The sequence below is a fragment of the Equus quagga genome, chromosome 7 (genome assembly GCF_021613505.1).
Source record: "Equus quagga isolate Etosha38 chromosome 7, UCLA_HA_Equagga_1.0, whole genome shotgun sequence".
Lineage (NCBI taxonomy): Eukaryota > Metazoa > Chordata > Mammalia > Perissodactyla > Equidae > Equus > Equus quagga.
In genome coordinates, this window is record NC_060273.1 from 97,072,454 (window position 1) to 97,098,348 (window position 25,895).

Genomic DNA, 25,895 nt, shown 5'->3' on the forward strand with positions numbered 1-25,895 from the left:
TGACTGTCTTGGGGTGATAATGAAATAGGCCATCTTAATTAGCATGTCTTTTTAACTAGAGCAAGAGGATAATTAATGCATTAGTGTTTGTCTTCCCTCCTCTTACCACCTGGGTGGATTTTAGCCAAGCTGTGTACACGTATAGATAGTATGGCTTTTGAAGTATTCTTTAGAAAAAACACTATATAACTGCAAACATTCTAGTTTAGCCTCCTAATTGTTTTTAAACTTCACCAACTTCCCTCACATTGATCTGATTTCATGGACATTTGTACTGGCTGCTTCAGGAAAAGCATGATTTGTGTATTTCTAACCTATTTTTCTTTGTTGGTTTAATTCAATTTAGTTTGCTGATGAAATCCTGAGATTTAAATTATCTGATTTTCATTAGGTAGAAAATGCCAGCCTCTCCTATTGGATAAGTGATTTGAGGCAAAAGATGAAGTTCAAAACTTAAGAAAGATGGCCTATTAAAAAGGAGAGGAGAAACCAGTTTGTAATAAGAAGAAACTATTGTTCCTTGCAATTAAATTTCATCATTTGTTCACAAGAGATATTAGTGAAGTTGAATTAGCTCAAAAGTCTTTTCTTTGAAAATGTTGTATCTTTCAAATTATTGCTGATGTGATAAAGATCATATCTACCAGAATTCATCATACTAAGTTAATTCATTTTAGTTAGAAGTTTGAATTTCTATGCTCAATATAGTTACTCCTGATCTTTATAAAACTAGGCTCGAGTTGAAATTTTCTATAAATGATTTCTTTCTTTACCTGGGTTTTTAGAGTATGCATAAAATATATCTACTCATTAGCAAAAAAGAGTTGTCTTACTAGGGAGTTAGAAAATGCTAGTAGCTCAGCATTACTACTCAGAAAGAACATTAGGGAAGTTGCAGTTAGCCTAGTACAGAGTTTAGCCAATCATACATATGGTGTGTGTGCATGTGCATCTGTCTGTCTATCTACCTATCATCTCTTTCTTTCTCTCTCTATTTATCCTCTATCCATCCATCCAAATGCCTCCTTTTCCTGAGAGCCTTTCTCATCTCTTCAGAGTGGACCATGTCATGGTAGGTGACATTAAGGCAGTGATGTCCTCAGTAAAGCCAACAGCTTTTTCATTACCTGTTTTTGTAACAGTTGGAAGTCTAAATTCTTGTTCGGTTCTTTCTCATTTGTGTCCTTTTTCTCTCTGGAGCATGGGTGTGTTAAGGCTATGAAGATGATATAATTTATCTTTCAACTTGGGACAAGGACACATTTAAGAGCAAAAGGAGACACCTTTAAGGATATAACAGGGGATATAGCATAAACCAGGAGAGTCCCAGGAAAGAAGGAATCTATGGTCATCCTGTCAAAGACCCACTTACATTTAAAATCCAACTGTGTCCTACAATCAGACAGTTTACTCTTACTCACATATCTTACAACTTCTTTGTATGTTGATGGCATTTTCCAATTTGAACGATTAGCTGACTTTATGTTTACTTCAGGACAGCCAGCCAATATGGCCCTTAGATTTATAAGTGTTGGCTCTGAGCTCACAGGTGTCTTTTTTGGTAATAATAAGAAATATTTATGAGTTTTTCTGTCAAATGTGGCAAGTTATTACCTGTAAATTGCCAGATGCATTGTTTAAAGTTTCCAGATGGACCAGTGTTCAGCTGCTGTTACTATAATTTCATGGTTTGTGCTGTCCTATCATTCTTGAGAAATATTCTCTTCCAGGTGGCAATTTCTTTTCTCTTTCCCAAATTACAGTAACATTTCAAGCAAGCCAATGAATGGTTTATTATAAGCATACCATGGTGCTACTAAAGGACTAACAAGAAAAGAAAATGTCCCTCTTGCCTTTGCCATTGAACCCATTTTTTCCCAAAGAACTGAATGAACTAGGTCAAAAATTGATGCTAAAAAATCTGTTTTGTCCTATTAATACTCACCACTGTAAGGCAATACAAAATTGGACACTGAAGTTGAATGCCACAGCTTTTGGCTTGTTCCTTCTCGTTCTTCAGGTCTCAGCTCAAGTAGCATCTCATCTGAGATACCTTCCCTGAGCAAACTATAGGATGTGGACTCACCCATTTAATCTCAAAATATAGACATCACCATTTAATTTCAAATGCAAAATTATTCATAATCCCATTATCATTTATTTGGTTTAATTGCATATTATTTTCTAAAATAATTTAAGCACCATGAAAGCCAGGGGGTAGGGACTGTATTTGTTTAGTTCATGAAATATAGTAGAAAATCAGTATTGTGAAATAAGTAACTAAATGATTGAAGGAATAAATGAATGTCCTGCTTTCAGAAATTCAAGGACTTGCTTACTTAAGAGACATTTCACTTTCCAGTATCACAGGATTCCCATGAGAAATTTATGCAGATTTCTTACCCTTTGATCTTGTCCTTCCCTTCTTATTTGCAATAATAGTATTAATCAGATATCAAGATTCTGAAAGGTGGGGCTTTCAGAGCTGCAGTCAGAATCATATCTCAAATATTTGGTGATGGCAGAAGCCAAACATCAAGGGAAGGGAAGGGAATCTGCTGCTACTATTGACTGGACAGAAGTGACATGCAGCTCAAAAGGAAATTCATGTTTGGGTTTGCCAGTGGCCTTCGTGGTGGTGTAATGGCAAAGGTGTGCCCAAATAGGAAAGACGGTGATTAAATGGAAAACTCAGACAAGGGAAGTGGATGATTTGGCTCAAGTGGGAGAGTTAATGGGACGAGTTGATTGATACTGACAGGAGCAGATGAGGAGCAGAGAAATTCTGCAGCTGAGAGATTGACAAAACGATCCCTTCAGCAGAATCTCCAAGGATCCTGGGAACCTATCATGAGACAACTTTGTCCTGTGGCTCCTTTTCTTCCTCAGAGAGCAAGGTATTTATTTTTCACTAGGTTTCTTGGAGGTCAGACCCATGTGGTTCAGATGTGTCTTTAGAATATATTTTCTACTGCTGAAATAACCTGAATGAGTCTGTTCCTCATAAACAGAAGAGCATTGTACAATCCCAAGTAATATAAAATTCCCTCCCAGGTTATATTTAATTTTAAAAACTTATTTCTGCTGCTTGCATGTCAAAAATAACCTGTTAGACATTATGAAAAATCATGACATTTTTAAAAAGCTTTGAAACTTTATTGTTTCAAACAATCACTGGGAAGGTACCACCCAATTCAGATTTTATATTGGGAAAGGGGAAAGGGGAATGTCTCACTTTCCAGATTCAGCCAATGAACCTGTAGTTTCTACTACCCCCCTGTTTCCTCTTCTGCTGCTTTCTTTCCTCTCTTCCTCTTCCTCTTCTTCCTGTTCTTCTGATACTTGTCTATAATCTTCTCCTCCTCCTCCTGCTTGTTGCCTTCCTCCTTCTCCTCCTTCTACCCTCTTCTCTCTCACTAGCTCTTTCTCTCTGATTCTACCTTATCAGAATACTGTTACTATTTTCCCAGTCAGTAGTGGAAGTGATCGGTACCAGTGTTACCCTGTTATGAATCTTAGGCTACTATTTGCACCAATATTTAACCTAGAAAATGATGATGTAAACAAAAAGTTACATGCAAGAGTTGTTGCAGGACCTTTCATACTGAGAAAATTGACTGCATATAATGTGTATGTGTGTGTTTCACATATGTCCTTGTACATATTGTCAACAACTAATTACTGGATGTTAATTATATAGATACCGAAATGAATTCATAATCATTTCTTTTTCAAAAGTGTACTTTTGGTCTTGGATAGTAGATTTGAAACAGCTCAATGCAATAAATTTACTTGCAAAGAGAATAACCATATATCTGATTTTTAGACATGTATAAGAAATTACTTTGGGGGCTGGCCCCCTTGGTCGAGTGGTTAAGTTTGTGCACTCCGCTTTGGCAGCCCAGGGTTCCGCCAGTTCAGATCCTGGGTGTGGACCTAGCACTGCTGATCAAACCTTGCTGAGGTGGCATCCCACGTAGCTGAGCCAGAAGGACCTGCAACTAGAATATACAGCTATGTATGGGGGGGCTTTTGGGAGAAGAAGAAACAACAAAAAAAAGAAGATTGGCAATAGATGTTATCTCTGGTGCCAATTTGAAAAAAAAGAAATTACTTTCTAAGGAGGAATACCTCAAAGACATAAAATAGCTACTGTATTTTGCCACCATTATGTTATCATTATAATGACAAGGCTGAAAATCCCCCGCAAACAAAATGTGAAAGTATAACTTGCAAGTGTATCTTTTATTTATTTATTTATTTTGTGAGGAAGATTCACCCTGAGCTAATATTCATTGCCAGTCTTCTTTTTTTTTTTTTGCTAGAGGAAGATTAGTCCTGAGCTAACATCTGTACCAATCTTCCGCTGCTTTATATGTGGGATGTCCCCACAGCATGGCTGATGAGTGGGGTATGTCCACACCCAGGATCCAAACCTGTGAACCTGGGCTGCTAAAGCAGAGTGCCTGGAACTTTAACCACTTGGCCAGAGGGCTGGCCCCACAAGTATATCTTTTAATGATAAATAACACTAGCTAATTTTGAAGCACGTTAGTATCTGACTCAAACCTCAATACAGAATTTTATTTTGTGTAATTAAAATGAACTAAATTTATAAAGAATCATTTAAAAATTCTATAGAAAAATGAATTTCTTGAAGGTTTTATCTTCAGGTCAATTAAGAATGGTTTATTCCATTTCTGGGTTAATTACTGAGACTTAGAATCCATAAATAGACATAATGGAAAAAATGCTTTTGTTGTCTATGATCTTTTAAATCCATGGTGAATTCATAAATTGTCTGCCCATGGGATGCACCATTAAAGTCATTACACAAAGGGCTTTTTATACAATTAAATGGAAAATGAATTGTCCCTCCTTAATTTTATTTCTTTGGGGAAGAGATATTCACTAAATTATATTCTTTGTACCACAAGCCATTATTTGTCAGAAAGTTTCCAGGTTTCATTTTTCTGCCAGCATTTTGCTGACTAAATGAATCATTTGTAGGTGCAACCATCAATATAAAAGTTGAGGCAGACTCCATTCCATTTAAGCATTTAATTTCAAAGGTTGGATTGGACTGTGCTATGCAGGAAATATTGTGCCATTGGGTGTTATTGCACTCAGTTAAGTTAACAAAAACTGGTGACTCTACATTCCTTCAATACAGAAGTTGTCTGTTTCTTTTAAAATCAAGTCTGTATGTCCTATTTTGCCCCTACAAGCTCTGTCCATCTGCAAATCTAGCTAGGATTGTGTGAGAAGTAACCACAGACGTCTGTCTCTGGATTCTTCCAGACTAGCCCACCCTTTCCCTTAACTGGGATACACTGTGCTGAGATTATGGACTGGAGCGATATCAAAGTCAAGTGCACAGATTACAAGCCTAAATTGTGTTGCCAAGAAAGGAACCTGAATAACTGACGATGATATAAGAAATAAAAGCAAGAGAAAATCGAGAATTGTAAATAACCTAGAATGAGAGAAAAACATCACTTTTATATTCATTCATTTATTCAACACTAACCAATTTTTGCCTTGGGATATGCCTGAGTGGCCTGGCAACCTAAACAGAAGGATCCAGTTCTAGCGCAGTCTCCATGCACATGGAGGGGGAGAATGGATCTCTTTGTAATTATTTTCAATTGATTTAAAAGAGTAAACTAGGTTATATCAAGGTCAATTTGTTTCCCATGTGGGAAATATGCCTCTGCTGGAGCCAACTCACAATGATTCTAAGAGCCAACTGCAAAATATTCAGGAATTTTGGGAGCCATTTGTTAAACTGACCTGGTAGAAATTATTACACCACAAAAATGGCAAACGTGACATATAAGAGTCCTTCCCCCTCCCCAGAGATATAGTTTATCAACCTCCCACCAAATATATTATCCTTTCTATGACTATCTTTAGGTGATTTTTGTATTAGTGTGAGAGCAAATTCATTCTTTTCCTTATGAAGTCCTTATGACGGTACTTCTGTTTGTTGAGGACATGTCTAAAGATTACATACACTAAAACCTGACCTGTTATCCTTACAAAGTTCAGAACACCCACAGGACTCATTCTTAAAAACACTTAAGCATTCTGTACTGATAAGATATAGGAAGAGGGCAAGTAGAGTTCCACTTTTGTATTAATCATACAGGACTGCCCTTGCTCCATTGTGATACCCTGCTCTGACATGAAGGATTGGAGCAAAGCACTAGTCATGTAAGGTCAGAAAGCATATGATCTTAGCCATCTAGTCTTGGAACTCCAAGTAATAGGATTAGCAGTGCTCTGTTAATTTCCCATAATAAACAGCCTTTTTGGCAGTTTAATAAATCTGAGCTTTTGGCTCACCCACTTAGAAAGTGTTCTTTGTTCACTCAGTGTCAGTATGCAATGGCAGCAGTGATGTGAGGGGGATTGCCCCGGTACATAACAGCCATGCGAAGAGCTAGAGTTTCCCACCTCTCCCAGGGGAGACAGTTATAAGTTTCAGGGGAGACTTCCAGCTCAGAATTTCTAGAGTGTACAAAAAATCAAGCTAAGCTGGCTTGCCATTCCCAGGGTTTTTCCTTTTTGCAGAACTGGAGCTTCATGAATCTCACTTGCAAGGAAGGACTGCTATAGTCTCTGAACGTTAATTCCCAATCTCCTATATGAGGGACTTAAAAAGCTGTAGTCCAGCACATGGTCTCCAGACTAGTCATCTTACGAACGTTTCAACTGTAACCCAGCATGTCAGTGCAAATGATTGGGGATTTGACTTGATCAGTGGGCCTCAGGCCCTTTCTGGGAAGATACCCAGCTCCAAAGTAGCACAGAAGTTGGATCTTGCTTTTGCCAGCTCTCCCCTTTCCCAATGACTCTAAGCACTGATTTTTCCCCTGTACTTTTCTATAGGAGGATGTAACCTACTCCAGCCAAGAAGATGCATGCCAGCAAAAATCAAAGCCTAAGGCATTGTAATTCTGGTAGTACTGCAAGGCAGATACTATGACCCGTGATTTGCTCTGAGAGCAGTCTTCATTTCAAGTGTGCAGAGTTCTCCTCTCCACTCAAACAATCCATGTGTAGAGAATCTGTGATGCCAAATCTGCTCATCCTCACACTTGCAGCACTTCACTATCACATATTAGATGTTCAGTAAATTTGGTTGAGTACATAAATAAATTTCTCAAAAAGAGGAGAGACTCCTCAGTTCTATTAGACTAGATTATTAGAACTGTCTCGACAAAGAAGTGGAAGATAATCTTGTTAGCATGGTTAGAATGTGAAGATGTATCTGGACTTTCACCTAGAAGTCTTTTTCTTAAAATATGAGCAGATAAAGTGAATGTGCTCACCACCTTGCACTTTGACCTGGATAATTGTGGACTTGTCTTCCAGCCCACAATAATGTTTGCTGACAAAGGTCAGAGATTTCTAGAGCACCTAGGGTGAGCTTAAATAGGAAGAAGGACAATCAAATAAAGGGTATAGGAAAAATGATGTAACATCCTCAGTCTAAACAGAGGTTATGACCTTTGTTCTACAGGGGGAAGACTCGACTAGAATAATTGGCAATCAGAAATTAATTTTCCACACAGCATGGGCCAAAGAAATCAGCACAGGAGAAGAAAACAACTGATTTTGTTCTCATCTCTATCATTTACTAAGCCGTGTGGAATTAAGTCAATCAAATAAATTATACGGATATCACTTGTCTCATTTGTAAAACAAAGATCTTAATATTTGCTAAAGAGATTACAAAAGAAAAGTATTTGAAAATCACTCAGTAATATATTTTAAGGTTTATTCATTTGTTCAACAATTATTTATTGAGTGTAAAATTGTATGAAGTATTTGCAGATGTTATTGTCATATATAACTGTATTGTACTCAGACATATTGTGTGATGTTGTAGCTATGTTATTATTACTATTGTTACTGAGTGGTAGAATGGAACAGTGTAGTTGTCTTACCTCGATGTCTACAGAGTTCTTTCCCATGTGGAACCTTGGTGGCCAGTAGTCAATGTATCTACAACCTTCAGTTGGCCTCAGCCCAGACACTAGGAGTTAGGAGGAGCTTTACAAAAGTAACTAGTGGACACAGTTGTTTACTTTTCTTTTCAAATTTGTTGTCCATGTGAATCTCAGTGCTGTAGAAATTGTGAGGAATGGTATGGATGCCAGAATTGAAGAAGGGCACCTGGCTATCAAGGTAAATGTGATTCGACAATTCAGGTTTTCGATTTTGAGACAAAATGGCAAGGAAATTTGTCCACACGTGGAAGAGGTGAGAGAATCACTTTTAACAATTTCTTTAAGGGTGTTAAAAAAAATTAAGTAGAAAGGGGTCACCAGAGCATATAAAATTCCACGCCAAACTGCCCACAAATCCCCGCAGCTTTTCTCCAATTTGAAGAAATGACTTTCTGTTCTACGTTTGCTTGATCACCTGCCTACACAGTTTGAAGGCAAAAACTGTAATGCTTGATTTTACAAAGAACACAAAGGAATTTTTACAAGGCCCCCACTGCCTTCTTATCTAAAACTGGGCTCTGCTGTTTTTGAACTTAAATTATGGCTGTGAGAGGTTTTTAAGCTTAAAAAAAAACCCTGTAATTTTAAAATCTGTTTGGATGACTTGCTTCTGTGGACTTGAGTGTCTTCCTTTTAGTCAGGCCCGCATATCTTTTGAATAAAGTCAGAATAACTCCTAAACTGCTCTGCCATCATTCCACACCAAAGTTTTCAATTGATTGCCTAAGGAAAATGAAATATATACTTCCATTGTCGATCGTTAGTCTATCTTAGCAAAAGGAAACTGATAGATCTCAGTATTTCAAGGGCCACTGTAGATGAAAGCAACCTAAATTCTTCAGGTAGGTCTTATACATTCTGAAGAGACAGTCATATTTACCTTGGGACTGCTTTTATTTATTGTGCCAATAACAAGCTTATTAGAAAGCTCTAACCCTTCCACGGTTGTTCTGAGACTCAGAAATAGTTCTATGCAGGTCAGAAGTTAATATCAAAAAAACTTACCACACCATATTTTTTGAAATTGGCTGCAGAACCTCAAAGATATTTGAAGCCAGAGTGTGCCTCAAAGTTGGCTTAACGTACACTATTTAGTAAACTACAGAAATGAATTTAGAATAACAATCTTCCTTCCTCTGCAGTTTCCAGCTATCTCAAAACAAAGTTCAGAATGAAGAAGATACAGACTCAGGCTGCAGGACAGTGTCTTTAAAGAGAATACGAAATCTGTATGAAATAGTTGTTAGTCAATACAATAGTTCCCTGTCTTTATTTTCCACCTCATTTCTTCTCACCTGATCATTGATTTACTTTAGTACTTGTGAAAAGTAAACAAAAAAATATAAAAAAATGACAAGAATTCAATCCATAATTGAGGCCTGGGATTTAGTAGAGGGTAGAGTTCAGCCACCTGTCATATCCTGGCCTCAGAACAGACTAGAAATTGATTTCTCTGCATTAGGTTACGGAGACACAATATTCTGAGCCAAAGATATTTCAAATTCCTTACTTTGCCTTTCTTGTTTGTTTTCAGGTTTATTTCTTACTCTTAAGTATACACACCTTCTGCCTTCTCTTTCCCAACCAGCCCATCTCTCTCACATCCTTTATTCCTCTCCCACTCCTACTCCCACTTCCTATACACAGAGTGACCCTGTTTGATTATTAACGTGACCTACAAGTTAAAAGACAACAGGAACAGTGATCAAAGTTCAACCAGTCCATACATGGCACATCTCTTAAACCCTGAGTAGTTTAAAAAAGTATCTTTAAAAGTGAGGACTTTTAATAAGGTTGCTTGAAGATCTAAAGAATTCATGAATACCATGTGTGTTCTATATGCACATTTTATCAAATTCTAAAACTTCAAAACTAAAAAGGATGATCCAAAGCTAAAAAATAAATACAACCAATATTTTAAAGGAGAAATAGAAAGAGGTGAGCAAAAATATATATGTATTTACCTGCTTTGAATTATGTATAAATACCTCTTACAAAACTCTAGCTATATAATTTTGAGAACTATACTGTTCATATAAACTTCATATCCTAAGGGTCTATAACAGAATAAAGAAGGTAAGCTTATACAAGACCGGGCACAGTGTGGTGAGACAACCTGCTCATGTCTCAGAGCATTTTTGGACAATTTCATCAGCCTCATCTTACAAGAATCTGAGCACACAGACAACCTAATCCATAGGTCAAACAGTTATTTTAAATCAGTTTTATTGAAAAAGTATTATTTTAAAGTGTTGATTTTTAAAAAGATTTATTGACATATAGGAATAATTCATCACTTTGGTGTTTTGCTGTGTCTCTCCTCACTCTTTTGTCACCTGGAATAGAGGGGCGATCTTGTTCCCTTCTCTTACATTTTAATTCATATCTCTTTTCTTCAAGCACCTTGGTGTGCCTTAATTTCAGACCCCAGAGGATATACACACACAGTGATGTGATTTCAGCTTTTTGTTTGCGGGTCTGGAAAATTTGTCAAAAATAAAGGGAAATGTGTTGTTTTGAAACAATGAGAAAATCAATATAGGATGAAGTGTGGTGTTATATCAGTTTAAAATAGAACATTTAGTAACCTCGAAAATACTGCTCAGATCAGCATAGCAAGATTAAGTCATGAATTTTTGTTGATCGTATGTGCATAAATAAAGTCGAAGAGGAAGGTTAGACTGTTCTAGAAGTTTCATTAAATGATCTTTTTCTTGTCTGGTCATGACTGCAGTTTTCAAAAACCAGTTTATCACAATCATCGAATAACATGAGCAATAAGAGAATGTGACTCGGATGTTTCCTCTCTGCTCTTAAGGGACATTTTATGGGCTCCATTGGATGCCCTTCTTCATTACTAGGTGCTGAGGTCTTCTGTTTTTCCTCTTTTTCTGAAAAGGGAGCCACCACTGTCTCTTTCAACTCTCAGGCAAACCTGTTCTTTCCTTTCCCCTCCTCTAGCAGCTCTCAACAAACAAGCAGATATTCTTGTGAAAGTGTGTTATTTACTCAAAAGAAGTGAAGAATTCAGAATAGAGGATAGTTTAGTGATAGTGATAATAGTGATAATAGATCTAGTGACCTAGATCATACACAGGTCACTAATGTCACTACAAATGGGGTGTGGATCCGGCTGACTCTAAAATGAGTGTCTCATTTTTTGCAGCAATCCAGCGCTCATTCATTTATATTAGCACTTCCTCCTGACCTCCTGCCCGAAGCGTCAGGTCCTGCTTTAACTGACTGCCTCCCTCAGTAGGCTTTTGAGAATGATGTCTTCCTTCCTTGTCTAAGAAAGAAGGAAAGCAACAACAAAAAGTTCTCTTTGTTGTATGTCTCTGAAATATCACTCACTTCACTTCAGACTCTGTCTTATTCCTAGGGCCGGTGTCTGCTTCTCTTTTGTTGTCCTGGGATGGTAGTCTATTACCAAGTCTGTGGTCTTACATGAATGATACTTACGGAAAATTGCCAGAATTGACCCTCATGCTGAACCTTAGGCCATGAAGTCTAATTTTCACTCCTAACTGTTATAGCTCCCCCTGGTACAATTTTACTCTCAGGGTTCTCTAAGCTTCCGAAGGTCATCCTAAGGCCAGGCTACTACATGATTACACAAAGTGGAGCAATAATCAACTATTTCCTCTAACCTTTTCACTGATTTTCTCCTCTTATCTTCAAATCCAATCTGAATGAGAGCTTATAAATCCTCCCTGGACTCCTCCACTAAACTTTTTCAATTAATCTCCTTTTTGCCCTAGATTTTTTTTTTCCATTTTCTTCTCTAAGGGGACCCTTAGTTTGATTAAACTTCCCATGTATTTGAACTTCTGCCCCTTTTTACAAACAGAACCAAACGTTGGAACCTCCTTTCTGTAATCTCTCATTACTTTGTATGGATCCTACTTCTACGTTCACCACCTTTCTTCATCCTGTAGCAACTGCTATCGTCATACCATTCTCACCTCTACTACAAAGCTATAGGCAGAATTTGCCATGTTTATTTCAGCATATTTCTTAGCATCTCTTTTGTACATCTGTTTCACAACCATAGTCATTCTTCTGCTTCTAAAGAAGAATTTAAGATCTCTAAGTTTCATTTTAATATGAATATTGACCAAAAATCTCCAGGAAAAAATGAAAGCATTGTCTTTTTCTCTTCTGTTTCTTTGGTATTTTTCTTGTCCCATTGTCAGAAACTGCTCTCTCTCTCCAAGTAATGATTTTCAGAGTTTTAATAATGATTTCTTTTTTAACATCATCCTTTCTTGTCACCCTCTGCCGTGTTTCTTCCACACACAAATATACTCAGACCCAAGCACATACATCCACAAGTCAGCAGACAAGAGGTGACAGGTTTTGTTTGTTTTTCTCATTTAGTGCCAATCCATGAAAATGAGAAAGAGAGATGGAAGGGGCAAAACAGAAAAGGATAAAGACAGAAACATTACATAGTAGAACAAGGAACTGAGTTCAAGAGGAACAAGAGAAAGGGAAACTTGACAGAGACCCAAGAGAGAAACACTGGCTACCTGTCGTATAACAATTTAGATAATAAGAGCTAAAGTTGTAAAACCTCAATTTTGTGAGAGATTGTCCACTCTCCCACCTAGACTGTTTTCAAAGACTGATCATATATCTGCTTTAAAAAAAGTTTTTTGAAGTAGTAACTCAGAAAAAGGAACTAGAAAATTGCAATACATTTCACCATTGTGTTTATACATATTTTAACAGCTCAAGCAGTCTTACGTTATATTACCTCTTATCTATCGTATTCATTTACTAGAAGCACCTTTTCTTTTTTCCAATATAACAATCTGTTCACTTTGAAGTCGAACCAATATTTTGAGCCTGCTTGAATACCATCAAATGGGCATCTCCTAAATATTGGATCTAGGAAAAGGTTAATGAAAACACTTAATTTCTATTTTGTATTATGCCACAACAATGATTGCCATCCAGATCATATAAAATTCAGCTTCCAAAGAAATTGTCCCTGCACTTTACCTTATGTCAGTATTTTCTTCATTTTTTAAGGCTTTCTATCACCCCACATCTGCATATATATTGTTTCTTTCCACTCTGTGATTCTTCATTTTCCCTCTGACCAGTTTGTCTTCCTTTTTTCAATCCTATCATTCTGTATTTTTATCTTCTCACCAATCCCAGAGCCTGAGATAGAATCTGTTATGTTGTTAAAGTGAAAGGATCAATATCATTGTTGAAGAAAATCCTAGTAATAAAGTATTGTTGGTTTGACATTTCTAATATGTTAGATGCTCCCTGAAATTAGAATCGTAGGATTAGGAGTGCTATATGATTTAGTGATTTCTTTTTCCTTCCTTCCCTCCCCTTCTTCCTTCCCCACTCCTTCCTTCCCTTCTTCCTTCCTTTCGTTTTTTCTCTGAATGTCATCATATCGAAGAAACAAATGTAGCACTACAAGACCTGATAAATGTAAATATTGTTGGGTCAGAAGAAGATGTATGCTATTTATGGTGGACATGTAGAATTTACCAGAAAATGCAATGGCAAGAAATGAATGTTTCAAAGGTAAGGCAATATAGAATTAGGAAAGGGCCTTTTGGCATAGGGTAATGCATCTTTACATGATAAATTGTCCTATTTGTTAAGATTGGTTTCCGTTTTGTCTTTGGCTTGCAACGTAGAAATTTGGCACCTCCAGGTCTAGGCTTTTAATACAATTGCTATGTAAATTACCAAGAAACCAAACTCAGTTTCTGAAAGGACATTTGCCAAGGATTGGTAGCTTAGTGTTTTAACTGGCATGAAGAGATACGGTAAAGGCATATGCTCCAGTTAAATTGTGACAAATAAAAATGGCAAGCAGTAGGATATTGGAGAATATGAGGAAGCCATTTGGTATAAACCTAATTCAACCTGACCTTGTCTTTCCAAAAGGGCCTGACCCTTGGCTGTTGAGCATGCATTGTATATCTGCTTTAGATTTTCCCTATGGCAAGAACAAAGGCCCTTGAGATAAAGGTGCAACTTCCCCGCCCCTCCCAATGTTGGCGTCTCCTTAAGGATTAAGCATCTTTCCTTAGGCTAGAAACTGATTGCTGCACTCACCTGTGACCGCCCAGCTCGAGACAATAGACTTGCCTCCTGCTACGCCCATCAAGATAGCAGACCCACTACCTGCTGTGTCCATCAAGTGCTGTGCCGAGAGGGCAATCTTGTGACTATTGTGGGAGGGACATTTCAATCATATGTGAAACACCCTGTTTGGGGGTATATAACCACTCTGTGCACCCCACTTCTTCGGTGCCCTTTCTTCCTTTGGGAAGAAAGGCCCCGGGCCATGGTCCTCAGATTTCAGCTCAGAATAAACTCACCCAAATTTTCATTTACGGATTGGATTATTTTTGTCGACATTTGCATGGTACAACTGAAGGTATTCGGACTACTCCTAGCTAAATCAGGAGTAGCAGAGGATTCAAACTCTAAGATGCTATCTCATATTATTGATGTTGGTTACCTGATGGAATAAGAGAACTTCAAATTTAATATTTCCCAGATATTCAACCATTTTCCTAAAATCTGTTAGTTACTTAATGTGAGAGAAAATTCTTCTTTCTTTCTTTCCTTCGTTTATCTATCTGCCTATCTATCTATCTATCTATCTGTCATTATCTATCTCCTAACTTCTCCTCTTCCTCAAAATACCAGAATAGAGTAGACTATGCTGTGGCAACAAATACCATCTCAGAGGCTTCCAAGAAAAATGTTTTTTGTCTTCCCTCCTGCATGTCCATTTTGGATCAGTGATAGCTCTGCCCCACATCATCTTTGCTGGAGTACCAGGCTCATAGAGATAGGGCCACCTGGAGGATCCCCAGGTTTATAACAGAGGGAGAACAAAAAATGGCAAACAGTGTCTGGTTTTTAAATTTTCTGCTTTAAATTACACTCCTTACTTCTACTCATGATTCAAATGGCCATACCTGAATGCAATAGTGCAAGAATGTATAATCTTTTCTCAGGGAGAACATTGTATGCAATGGCAACAGAATATTTGGCAAAAAGTAATGGATTCTATCACACATATAATATTTTGATGTATTAGAAATGTGCAAGCATCTTTTATATATTTTTTCTATAGTTTCCTCGTGAAAAATTTCAAACAGACAGCATGTAGAAAGACTTGTGTTGTGAACCCCCATACACACACCACCTATATTCTACTATTAACATTTTACTATACTCATTTTATTACATATCTATTCATGCATCACCCCTTTTGTCCATCCGAAGTAAACTGAAGACATTAAAATATTTTGCAGACATTAGTTCACTTTTCCCTAAATATTTCAGCATGCACATCATCAGTGAAAGTTCAGTATTCGTATACAGTTTTTTTTAAAGTGAAACTTACATACAATGAGGTACACAAAGGTAGGTATTCATTTGCTGAAGTTTGATAGATGAATACACCTGTGCAACCTAAGCCCCTTTGACATTATAGAACATTACTATAATCCCAGGAATTTCCCTCAAGCCCTATCACAGTGTTTCTCTGCCTCCACCCATTTCCAGAAGCAATCACTCATCTCATTAGCTTCACCTATTCTAGAACTTCACAGAAATGGAATAATAGAGTAAGTATATCCTTTGTGTAAGGCTCTTTCTTTCACTCAGCATTTCTTTTGAGATTCACCCAGATTGTATCCATAGATCCTTCCTTTATGGTGCTAAGTACTATTCAATTGTACGAATATTCCATATTGGTTTATTCATTCTCATATTGATGGGCATCTCATCTATTTCCAAATTTTGATAATTATTAATAAAACTGGCATGAACATTTGTATACAAGTCTTTTGGTGGATGTAGGATGTTATTTCTTCTGAGTAAATTCCTAGGAGGGGAATTGTTGGGTCAAATGATATGTATGCATTGTATTGTAAGAAACAACCAAAGAGTTTCCCAAAGTGTCTGCAATATTTTATATCTCCCCTAGCACAGTTGGAAACTTACAGTTAGTCATCAACAGCCTCACCAATACTTTTTCATTTTTGCCATTCTAATGTCTGTGAAGTAGGTTTTCACTGCAGTTTGCATTTACATACCCCAGTTGAACAAGAAGTTGAGAATAATTTTGTGTGCTTATTGGCCATTCTTATTATCATCTGTTGCAAAGTGTCAAATTAAATATTTTGCCTGTTCATTTTAATTATGTTCTTTTTTCTTATTATTGAGTTGTATTGTAGAAATATATACTTTGTCAAATATATGTCTTGCAAATATTTTCTCCCCGTATGTGGTTTACCGTTTCATTTTCTTAAGGATGTCTTTTGAAGAGGAGAAATTTTAAATTTTGATGAGTCAACCCTATCATTTTTCCTTTTATGTTTAGTGTTTTTTGTGTCCTGTCAAAAAAGGTTGTTTGTCTCAAGGTCATAAGGATGTCTTCTATATTTCCTTCTAGAAGATTTATGCTTGTGAATTTATATTTAGGTCCATGATAAATTTTGATACATTTTGTGTTTGATTTCAAGTGAAGTCATGGTTTGTATTTTTTCATACAAATATCTAGTTGTTCCATATTATTTGTTAGTAAGAAGATTTTCCTCCATTATGGTAGTAACTTTTTTGAAAATCACTTGCCCATATACATATGAACTTACATCTGGATTCTCTGTCTTTATACAAATACCATATTGTTGAACTGTAGTTTTCATGGAAGTATGGAAATATGGTAGTATGGAGTTTGTCCTCCAAACGTGTTCGTATTTTTCAAAATTCTCTTGGCTATTCTAGGTCCCTTGCATTTCCAGTTTAAGCTTTAGAATCAGTCTGCTGATGCCTACAAAAAGGAAAAAAGCTTTCTGTGACTGATAGAAATTGTAGTGAAGCCTATCTATCAATTTGAGGAGAATAGACATGGTAAAGGATACTTTGCAGATATGATTAATGTAAAGATTTTTAGATGTGTAGATCATCCTGGATTATCCAGGTGGGCCCAATGTAATAAACAAGGGTCTTCATGAGAGGGAAGCAGAAGGACCGTAGTCAGAAATGAATAGATGTAGACAGAATCAGAGGTTGGAGTGATGCAGATTTAAAATGGAGGAACCGTAAGCCAAGGAATGCAAGCGATCATTAGAAGCTGGAGAAGACAAGAGATCCTCTGCAGCCTACAGTAGGGATGCAGCTCCACTGACATCTTGATTTTAGATTTCAGACTTCCAAAACTCTAAGAGGACAAATCTGTATTGTTTTAAGCCACTAAATTTGTCCTAATTTGTTTCAGTTGGAATAGAAAACTAATGCAGATTTAGAAATAGAAATGTTATAAGAATAATATTGGACACAAATGGTGAAAGTGAATATCCTTGTCTCATTTCCAATCTTAGGGATAAAGTTCTTGATATTTCACCATTAAGTGTGATACTAGATGTAGATTTTTCATATATATCTTTTATCAAGTTTGGAAAGTTCCTTTCTAATCCTAATTTCATAAATCCTTTTATCATGAATAGGTATGAATTTTATCAAATGATTTTTTCTGCATCTGAGATGATAACGTGATTTGTATCTTTTATTTTGTTAATTGATTGATTCATTCTAGAACTGTATTTGGGATAAACTCTCCTTTATTTTATAATAGTTTGTTTTTGTTTTTTTTCCATATGATGCGGGTTTAAATTTGTTGATATTTTGAGAAGGATTTTTACTTCTATATTCACAAAAGATATTGACCTACAATATTTTTTAAATCATGTCTTTTTCTTGCTTTGGTATTAGGTTATGACAGCCTCAGTAAATAAGTCGGAATTTTTTTCCTCCTCCTTTATTTTCCGAGTTTATGTAAGTTAGGCATAACTTTTTTCTTAAATCTTGATAGAATTCACCGCTTAAACCTCCCAGGTTTTTTTGTAATAATAATTATCATTATACATTTAATTTTTAAATATAGGCCTATTCAGATTTCTATTTTGTGTATGTTGTAAATTTTGTTAAATTATAATTTTCAAGGAATTCATCAATTTCATCTAAGTTTTCGAATTTATTGGCATAAATTTGTTGGGAAACAAATAATCTTTCATGTTTTCTCATGATCAGGGCTTTCTGAGCAAAAACTACTGGCAACCTAGGTTAAAAGATGAGGAGGGAAGGACAAACAATCCTCGGTAGTTGTTTGTAAATGACAGAGACCTCCTGAGACACTCACAGGTTTATCTCCCCCTGAGCCATTGTTTGCATTCCAAAGTGTAATGAACCTAGGGATTTTCCCTTCCTCCCCCCAAAGAGGATTTGTTTAACATTTAGAACAAAGGTCATTCTGCCTTTCCAGAAGGAGGTAGGTTAGTTGTGTCACCAACCACATTGCATAAGCTCCAGATTTGTATTTTTGGAGTTCCTATCCTGTGTTATAGACAACTCTCATATATACAGGTGACATATGCCCTCATTGCACCACTTCATGTGGGATTAGGGTGTAGGAACCCTATACTAAGATGCTTTCTAAGTAAATAATGGTGTTTTCTCTGATCCTGAATCCTTATGTTTTTGTCAGGATAAAATTAATAAATATAGATATAAAATTTTTAACAATATTTCTTTATAATATTCTATGATGTATCTATATGTCTCTTTTTGTTTATCTTGCTTAGTGTTCACTGACTTTCTTGGATCTCAAAGTTAATGCATTTTATTAAACTGAAGATATTCAAATATTTCTTCAATATTTGTCCAATGCCTAAAATCCACTGCCTTATATATTTGTCACCTTTTATAGTCGTTTATAGGAAGGTAGTTAAGAACTAGCTACTTCTTAGTGACATGAAGTAGCATTCCCACCATTCATTTAAATATTGATGACTCTGAAATCAATTTATCTTGCCAGATCTCTTCTTCTAGGCTTTTAATACATATGGCAACCTTTCTACTGGTTAACTATATGATGTCCCACATTGAGATAGTTCAAATTCAAAATTTGAGTCCACAAATAAACTCATTCACTCTCCCTTCAACCTTCTTCTTTCCCTTTATTCTTTGTATCAGAGAATATTATTACCAATTATCCATACTTCTAAGACAAATATATGTACATCAGTCTAAAACTCAATCTTTCATTCATCATTGTGGTAGACAGAACAACGGCCCCTCAAAATGCCCACATCCTAATCCCTGAACCCTGAGAAATTGTTACCTTACATGACAGAAAGAAATTTTGAAGATGTGATTTAGTTAAGGACTTCGAGATCAAAAGATTATTTTGGATTATCCTGGTGGGTGCAATGTAATCACAGGGTCCTTATAGGAGGATGGTAGGGTCATAAAGCAGAGGTAACAGACAGAGGGTTTTGAAGATGCTATGCTGCTGGCTTTGAAGATGGAGGAAAGAGCCATTAGCCAATGAATGCAGGAGGCCTCCAGAAAGTGGAAAAAGCAAGGACACAAATTATCCCTTATAGCTTCCAGAAAGAACACAGCCCTCTGTCACTTTGGGTTTAGCCCATTGAAACTGATTTCAGGCTTGATCTCCAGAACTGTAGGACAACAAATTTGTATTATAGTCATGCACTGCATAATGACATTTTGGTCAATGACAGACCACATATTTGACAGTGGTCCCATAAGATAAGCACCATATAGTCTAAGTGTATAGTAGACTATACCATCTAGGTTTGTGGACATACACCCTATGATTTTCGCACAGTGATGAAATTACCTGAAGAATCGTTTCTCAGAATGTATCCCCTTTGTGAAACAATGTGTAACTGTATTTTAATTCACAAAGTTTGTGGTAATTTATTACAGCAGCAATAGGAAACTAATACAGTTATCAATATCCAACTCCTGTAGAAATGATCTCATCCTGATCATTCCTTATCATTCTGTATCCAGTGTCACTGATTGCACATGCTTCATCTCCAGGCCTACTTGAGTAGCCTCTAATCTTGTCTTCCTACCATCAGATTACCCTGCAGCAACCCCACCCAATTAAACTCCTCCTATCTAAACTTTATCATGGTGCTAGAGTGATAGTCCTAAAATTATAATCCATTTATGGCATTCTAATGGATTACAATGCTTTCAAGATAACTTCAAATACTCTGAGGTTAGCACACAAGGTCCTTCAGGTTCACACTGCTTCCTGTCATCTGTTCCCATTGTCCACTATGTACTCCCAGCACTCTGCTCTTCATCTCTCCTGACCAGCACCCCATGTATGTCACATCTCATAATGTGCCCACGAAAGTGTGTCCTTCCCTCTCCTCCTCTATCTGGGATGTTCAGTAAGTATCTATTGAGTAAGTGACTGAATAAGATTTCCTATCAATGTGAACCCCAGACTTATTTAACCTTATGAGTCTGATATTCAGACTAATGCACACAATACACTTGCTTTTTTTTCAAACCATATATAATATTTCTTTACACAGGGCAAAAATCATTGTTTACTCACACTATTCTTTTCAGCATTTTAATGCACTTTTCCATTGGTTAAAAAGAGTTTATTTTCAAAAGGAAACAAATGACAATATACGATTCTTTCATAGCAGTGTTCATTTGCAAGCTTACTTAAGAAATATTTATTAGCTTAACTACATGCTATCAAATGGAATTGTGAGAATCTGACCCTTCTCACTGCTTATATACTGACCTAGTTAAACTCTTTCAGAAATGTAGCTGTTTGTTCATTAAAATGTGAAGAATTTGATAGTGTCACAGTCTTCTTTAAAACTCTATCCTGAAAGTTCTTATATTGTATACGATATCTAAAAAGAATATATATTCTTATCATTCTTATTATTCTGACTATTATTCTTACTATTCTCACTATTTCGACATAGTCCTATCATAAAATTATGCACAGAGGAGAGAGATGTATAACTGAGGCTGAGGGAAGGGGAAAAGGTATGTGGGAAAGATTTCATGAAGCAGTAGAACTTGAATTGAGTTCATAGTTTAAGAAAAAAGTGCAAAGGCAATCACAACAGAGGGGGTTTGAATACACAAATGGATATAGACATGAAGCACTGAAACACATTTCAGAGACCTGCCCATAGTTTAAATTTGCTGGAGCATGGCGAGCGCATTTGTTAGGGGGAGGTGAGGGTGGTCTGGGTAAACAAGGAGCTAATGAAGTAGGGAGACATTCGGAAGGGCCTTGTGAATGTAGGAAACTATATTTTGTAGAAAATGAGGATGACTGTTCACACAGGTATGGCGTGATCAAATCTGTCCTTTAAATAATAATTTGTCAGTGGGATTTGAGGGGATGGGACTAGGACAATTTTTATAACAGTGAAAACAGGAAAACTTCTTAAGATTTTATAGAAGTGAAGATGAGATAATAACAATATTATGACGAAGGGGCATGGCACTGGGATTGAAAAGACAGGTTATACTGGAGTGATATTTAAGAATTAATACAGTATATCATAGTTGAAGAAACATGGGCTTTGGATATAGATGTAGATTTTATCCCAGCTCAACTGCTTATTAGAAAGTGATTCAAGCAAACTAAAATGAAACTTCATGAACCTCAGATATGGGAAGTGTAAAAGTAGTAGGAATTTAGGATGAGTCCAAGTTTTCTGACTTGTCTTACTAGATGACTACTGGTCACATTTACTAAGATGGGCAATGAGAAATAGAAATAATTTTGGTGAAAAAAATAATGCTACAAAACACATTTCAAACTCCCTTAGCTAAAACAATATTGATAGGAAAAACACACCTAATTTTGTGTTTTTTCTTTATCACCACCCTTTTACAACCTTGCATCTATTTTTGTGTACCAGTCTAGTAGGGCAGCCAAGAACATAGACTGGAGTCAGGATGCCTGGATTCAGATGCCAGCTTCATTGTTTCCTAGCTGTGTGAATTTGGATAAGTACTACACTCTATTTTCTCGTTTGTAAAGTGGGGATAATAATGGTATTTATCTCAAACAATGGTTGCAAAAATTAAATAAATTAATATTTTAAAGTGCTTAAAACTGTCTCCTCATTCTGAGAGCTACAGACACGTATTTTCTTTATATTTTTATTAGTTGCTTATTATTCTTAGAAAACCTCCTCAATTCCCTTCTTCCTTCTATATCTTTCTCTCTTTCTCCTGATAAAACAAGCAAAAGCTGGGTAGTTGGGAACTCAGAAGTCCCTGACATTCCATTAATATGACAGGTCAAGAGACATGATGATTTTACAAAGCAAACTTTAGGTCTGATGCATGCAGAGCATCATACATTTGCTGTAGGGGTATTGAAGCCTTCTACACTTGACAAATGAAATTTCATATGCATAGGAGATTTACAAGGTAAAGGTTGTCCAGATTTACAACAGCTAGAAACCTCAAAAATAAAACTTTCTCCTCCAGGAATTTTTTTTTCCTTTACTTTATTAGAAATATCTAATAAAGAGAAATTCCTGTATTCCTAAATCAAAATGTCAGCACTTTGACATTGGTCTGTGAATGTTATAGTCTGGCATAGAAGCACTTATATAAATTTTTCAACACTTAAATATATATTTTAACTTTGGGTAAGTACAGTTGCATTAGTGAAGAGAGTTTTATGTTTTTACAATATTATAATGGCTAGTAGTTTTAGAAAGTCTATAATTTACTACTTCACACAGTATAATTTTTAAAGAGTATCACCCACTATAGCTTATGTGGAGAAATAACAGATTTGGAGGTCAATACTGTAATTTATAGTAAAAGAATAAGTGACTTACTATCATGAGATTTCCTCCTTTGCTTCTAGGCACACCTGCCTTAGACACCTAGGACAGAGCTGTAGTTCAGAGGGAGCCATGCCTAATCAGGCCTTTCCATCAGAATGTCCGTTATTGTAACCAATAGAATGACCTGTAATCGGGTCCACATCCCAGCTCCTGCATTGTTAGTTCTGTGACTTTCCTAAATGTGTCCACTGAACCTCACCAGGTTCTCCATAGCATATTTCACAACTGCTACTAAATTTGGTATTTTTATTATATTATCAAATTTACTATCAGTAGAGCAGTTTGAAGTGAGTACTCACAAATGAAAGCTTCTACTTTTTAGATATTAAAAAAAAGTACCTAAACAAAAAACACAAATAATATTCCTGTGTGTTCTCCTCAGTATAAAAGAATATGTTCTACCAGATTTTTCTTCAAATCTGATTTTAGAGAAGAAATAGAACATGATAGATAAAGTCATTGTTTTCCCTCCCTTCTTCCATCCCTTTCTTTCTCTCTCTCTAAGGCATCATGATAATAAATTATGTATTAAAACTTCTAGACCATTTTAATAAGTTTTAGACATACACATGCACAGATAAATACATTCATCATCATTTGAGTGTTTAAAAAGTATTATGTAAATTCTATTAGAATGTGTATATTATTCCACCATTGGATTTTCTTCTCACATCAACTAGTGTTTTTGAGAACTATTCAAACTGATAAGCTGATCTAATGGGTTCATTGATTTAAATAGCTATTATGCTAACAAATTTTGCATTGCTTATAGGGGATTGATGATTTGGATGACATGGGATTTCTCATCTGAAACCATGGACGCTAGAATGATGTGGAGCATTTTTCAAGTTTTAAAAGAAAAAACTGTCAACTACCACTGTTTTATTCCATGATTTCATAATCCACAAGGATATGTTTCTGAATTCTCTGTACCATTGCTCTATTTGTCCTTTTCTACTTTAGTACAGCAAAATTTGAATCATTTAGCTTATAAAAAGATGTCTGGAAACAACTTCCCTTTACTTGTTTTTAATATATTTTTGGCTATTTTGGAACATTTACACTTCAATATAATTTTTTTTTCTTTTTTTCTTGGTGAGAAAGATTGGCCTTGAGCTAACATCTATGCCAATTTTCCTCTAGTTATATGTGGGACACTGTCACAGCATAGCTTGACAAGTGGTGCGTAGGTCCGCACCCAGCATCCAAACCCGCGAACCCTGGGTTGCCAAAGCAGAGTGCATGAACCTAAACACTACACTACCAGGCCAGCCTCTCTATAAATTTGATAAACAATTTGTTAACTTCTACAAACACTTATTGGAATTCTGACTAGAATAGTGATATCTTTAAGACAGTAAGTTTTCCCATCAATGAAAATACGATGGCTTCCCTTTAATTTAGGACATATTTTATGTCTTTCAAGAATATCTTTAGTTTTTCTATAAAGTTTTTACACTTCTTTATTTAAAATTATTTCTAGAAACCATAAATCTGTTGTTTCTCCAGTGAGCCTCAGTTTGTGATACATTTTACTGTATGAGCATCTCTCATATATTGAACAAGGTTTTAATATTTGTATATTTCACACAAAACAAAGCATAAGTGCAAGAAAACTAGGTTGCCCATGCCTCAATCAAAAAAGTAGGATTTTATTCCAACACTGGAGGCAAAATTGAGAGCATATGAATTACTAAGAAACAATACACTAGTATTCAAAACAGCACCTTTGTTAGTATCAAAAATGTTTAAGGGTTATTTAAAACAATTTTTTTTAAAGACTGGCACCTGAGCTAACATCTGTCACCAATCTTTTTTTTTTTCTTTTCTTTATTCTTCTTCCCAAAGCCCTCCAGTACATAGTTGCATATTGTAGTTGTGAGTGCCTCTGGTTGTGCCATGTGGGACGCTGCCTTAGCAGGGCCTGACGAGTTCCAGGATCCTAACCGGTCAAACCCTGGGCCACTGAAGCAGATGGAGTGAACTTAACCACTCAGCCACGGGGCTGGCCGCCTAAGGATTATTTTGATCATACTAACGCTGTTGTCATTAGAATCATAACTCCTTCTAAAATGTGGCTGCATTGTATTTAATATGTTTATTTTACATATGTTATATTGTATTTATTATATTATGTTTCCAGGAATGTATTTATTAACAGAGTATATTTCCTAAAGTAGAAATAATGGAGGAAACAACTGTAGTAAAATTTCTGATGTGGATACTGCTGACTTATAGGGCATTGAGTGTTGTGGGGCTTATGGGTGATCCTTGAACAAGTGTGTTATACTCACATCCTTCAAACCTTCTAATATATGAGACATCCATGTCAAAGATAACCTCAGCTATTAGAAATAAAAGACTTTTTTGCCATTTGAGAACATTGAAAAAATATTTTTAACTTTTCCAAAGAATAATCCCCGGTAATTTCTAGGCAGTCGATCATTAGGCAATAAACTAATGGAGAAAAAAAATTGTCATTACGATTCTTGGGGTTGTTCCCCTTGAAATCTGTGAATTGTTAGCAAGAGAAAATTGGTTTCAGAGGCCCTTTCTTAATTCACTATTCACACACACTACAACTGAATGTAGTCATTGCAGAGTTTGTGTGGTTATTCATCTCAGCCAATTTTCTTGGCATTATTATTTTAAAAAAATTTATGGTCCTGATATTATCTATGTCTTGAGGAGAGGTGATATTTACGTGGTCTGGGCCTTTGATCTAAGCACGATGTGAAATTCAAGATAGAATAAGTGAAGTTTTTAGTTTATTTTATAAATTTAAAGAACTAAAGAAAGAGTTAATACACAGTGATAGTAGTAACCAAATTGACTTCTTCAACCATCCCTTTTTAAAACAAACAGTATCATCAATTATATCCTTTCATATTTTTCCATATGGTTGCCAATGTCCCCTACACTAGATTGGAGGCTATGTTTGATTTATGCTTTCCCCTCTTGGTAAAAGCCTCTTAGCAAATAAAGATGCGGGAAAGAGTAATCTAGAGTAATATAAAGACAAAGAAACAGGAGGAGAAATGAATGGAAAGATAAAGGAAATAACTTTTGGAATGCATTTATTCTGTGCCTAGTAACTTCATCAATCCTACAAACAAGCCTGCAATTTTATTTTTTTGTGGAAGAGAAAAGT